This window comes from Camellia sinensis, chromosome 15 (assembly GCF_055761805.1).
Source record: "Camellia sinensis isolate YWXY chromosome 15, ASM5576180v1, whole genome shotgun sequence".
NCBI classification, from domain to species: domain Eukaryota; kingdom Viridiplantae; phylum Streptophyta; class Magnoliopsida; order Ericales; family Theaceae; genus Camellia; species Camellia sinensis.
The window spans coordinates 113,396,307-113,400,124 of NC_138975.1; the positions used below are offsets into that span (position 1 = coordinate 113,396,307).

At 36.4% G+C, this 3,818-nt stretch overlaps 1 long non-coding RNA gene across 1 annotated transcript; it reads right to left on the bottom strand.

Annotated features, from left to right (window-relative positions):
* Nucleotides 1-367: 367 nt before the first annotated feature.
* LOC145813455 (uncharacterized) lies at nt 368-1,214 on the bottom strand. Its single transcript, XR_014356541.1, has 3 exons — nt 1,080-1,214; nt 765-976; nt 368-677 (listed from the first exon to the last, which is right to left on the bottom strand). It is a non-coding gene; the product is annotated as an uncharacterized LOC145813455 (long non-coding RNA).
* Nucleotides 1,215-3,818: the final 2,604 nt, after the last annotated feature.

Here is a 3,818-nt window from a genome sequence, read left to right on the forward strand (position 1 = left end):
AAATCACTTCATATCTCATCAAAACCCTAAAAACTCAAACAAATAGTCCAAAATTCATTTCCACAACAAAGAATCGAATAAATGATTCTCCAAATAGTTCTGCAGTTCTTAGATAAAACAACAAACATCTACATGGTAATTTAGTTTGTCTTTTTCTAGTCTCATCAAAGAACATCACAGCACATAAAAGTAAATTACCCTGCAACATACTCATATTTTTCACTAGCCAAAACATAATGTGAAAGTGAGTGGTAAAGATTATTTGTGCTTGTGCTATGACTATGGTTGTTGACCACCAATGGAATGGAAATACTGTAAACAAAGAATAATTTAAAACTTGTTCATTCTCATAGCAAGTAAACATCTCAAAACTTCCTAGATATTCTGTTTTAATTTTTAAAGGCAATTCATGTGATAATGATACAGTTATTTGCTTAACAATGTCTATTGTTACACAAAGAGGAGCTGACTTTTGACAAATCCATATCAAGGAAAAGCAATGGATCCAACTTCAAAAAATTAATAATGAGATCATATTGCCCGAAGAATTCCTATTGTTTTCAAATAACACTAAACTAACCAACTTGTGAGAAAATGCACACAAGAGATTTACCTATGGCCGATCATGAACCAGACGTTAATTCCTTTCTCTTGTTCCAATTGAAGAAGTCTCTCTCCTAATCAAACCCAAAAAGCTAGTCAAGGAACGCCATGAAATTAAGATATAGTAGGACATACACACAAGGACAATATCAAATTATCACCTTGAGGCATCCAAGTTTGTCTGACCGAATCGTGCCTCTTCCTACTACTAAAAGCAGTATTAATTCCAATAACTATGAAAGCCTTCTTCCTTGGCACGCCCTCATGAGTCAATTCAGAGATGTGAGTGAACTCATCAGATCTTCACATCTCTTCAGAACTTCGAGTAGCAGCCAGCTCCACCTGAAGCGTTGAAATCGACTTGTCTAGTGATCTGCCAGACCTCCAAAAAAACCGAATTATCAATACAAACTTCAATTGATCCAGTAAACACACACACAAGAAAAAATACGAAGTATGACGAGTTTCAAACTCACTGAATCGTTCGATACAGAAGAGCGTATAGAGATCAGTTAGGGTTTGAGATGAATTGATTGAGAATGCATTTGGCTTCATAGTCTATATTTCCATGGCTCTCACCAAACCCTAACTTCAAATGAAATGATGAATTCAAACAAAGAAAAATTGATCGATTGGGAAAGAAAGCGAATGACATACATTGTAAGGCCATGCGAAATCGCGCGATCGATCAAGGCAATGCTCGAAGAGAGAGAGAGAGAGAGAGAGAGAGGGGGTTTGGGGCAAAAATATATACAAATAGAATGAGAGTCGTTTGGAAGAGTGGTGAACGAGGCTAAAATAATGTTTTTGAGTTTGTTTTTTTTTTTTTTTTTTTTTTTTTTTTGCTTTGCTTTAGTTATTGTAAGTTTTTAAATATTTTAAATAATTTTTTTTTACTTTTTAAATTCAAATAATTAACATATATTTAACAGAAAATATTTTTAACTTTTTAAAAAAATCATTCAATTCAAAAAAATATAAAATTTAATATATTTCATATATATTATATTTTATTATATTTTTTTTAAAAATATTTTACTTTTTAGTTGTATTCAGATTAGACACATCTAAAAATTAAAAAATGAATAAATTATTAAAAGAAGGGAAAATATAATATCAAGTTAATTTTTTTAAAAAAATTACAAATTAGTGAGAAGCCATATAAATATTAATTATGAAAATTATAAACATTTTCATGAATATACAAATTTTTTTCCCAAAATCCCACTGGGCACAATTATCCCTTAAAAGAGACACTAAATTATAAAATAATGTATAAATTATTTTTTACATTTTCCTCAATTAGGAAAATTTAAAGTGAGAAGTGTGGTTGGAAATTGTTAGCTTTTTTAAATTAAAAAAAAAATCGAATTGAAATTTTCTTTAATAAAAGTTTTCACGACATGCTAATGCATGCCGTGTAAAGTTATAATATTTTACGACATGAAATGTTGTAGACGTCCCCGAACGTCCCGGGAAGGAAATCCCGTTCTGTTCATTTGAGGCTCACTACAGTTCAGGACTCAAAGTCACGGTCCTGTATCTAATCTCACAGAGTGCAATGCAAGACCGATGAATCATCAAAGAGTCTAAATCTGGCAAATCATTTTTGAAAACAGATTTTTTGAAAGAAGTGCCAAACATGGACTGCTTTGCCAGATACAGAGTCGCCACCTAAATATTTTATTTTGGGAAATTTAGGAACCCTGACTCGTGCCTAAGGCCACGTGTCCGTCATCACCAAAGTTGCCTCGGCTCGGGAACTTGGGTACGATTGGGGAAGGTCACTTCGTGAGCACCCCCGCTTGCCCGATCAAAGATCGGCCTCTACTAACCATGATATCGAGTTTTGAAAACATTATGCGTTCTTATCCCGGTTATTAGCCTAGATTTACTATGTGATGCGCACAGCATACAAGTATAGACTGGATCGCCTGAATTGGAACAAAACATCTCATGTTTGTTTTCGAAAGCGGTTTGCTACTCGCAAGTAGGCTTAAAATGCAGATTTTGCCACCCTCTGGTGGGCTTAGAAAACATGGTTTTGCCACTATCTAGTGGGCTTAAAACTCATAGTCAATGCATTATTCCAATTCAGATAATCCAACCTTCACCCACAGGCATTCAGGCAGTTATATCACATAAGCATATAGCCACATGGTAAACATGCTGTCATGGCAGTCACTCACACACATGCAAGGATGCTAAAGCATAAATACTTACGTAGTACTCCAAACCAAAGCAAAAGCTATGTTAGAAATCCATGCATGATCCTAACTATACAGAAATGCCTAATGCAATACATACAAAAATACAACTACAATAGGCTCGGCTATTCTAAGATGGCATATGATGATGCTACAGCTAACACGTATTCAACTTGGAATTAAAATACGATGTAGTTAGTATGATGCGCCGAGCCCAGTACATGCAAGACAGATTAATGGATGCAAACATACGAGCATAAGTATGCTAATTGAAACATGCCCTAATCTAACTATCATAAGCTGGTAAATAAAAGGAAGAAAGACGTGGGGTTGGAAGACATACATCACACACACGCACACTTATTACAACATTGCCCTCGCTCGGAGGGTCCGAATAAATAATACAGGCCGCCTAATTAACTAACTCACGAGCTAATTAATTATTACAAAACCGAATTGAATAACTAGCTACAACTAATTATTACACAACTTAATTAATTAACGAATCAATTAACTAATAAATGAATGATAACAAGCAAGTAGGGAAAGCAGTAAATGATGCTATTCCAGCTCTGTTGGAAGAAGAGGAAGACGTGTGCTCGCTTCGGTTCCTCGTCTTCAAACGCCTTTCGATTGCTCTTTAGAGGCTCTGTTTGCAGGGTGTCTTCCAGTGTTTGTTGCTGGAACTTACGGAAACACTGCTGGGGGATTCACCAGTGGCCTGCTGGCCAGGAAAGGACAGCTGCTGGCCAAAGATGGTCCACTGCCGGCCAAGGGTGACACACTGCCGGCCATCAGTGGCAGGCTGCCGGCCACTGGTGTGTTGTGACACCAAACTGCAACGAAGCACAAAATAGAGAAAAGGGAGGGTCTCCCAAGGACATGTATGCACTATGCCACCCCAAATCACCTCAAAACATCAAGGGAGAGGCCTAGTTGGATCCACGACCATCAATCACGCATCCCGATGCATGATGGCCAAAGATCCAACTTGCGCAAATCAATATG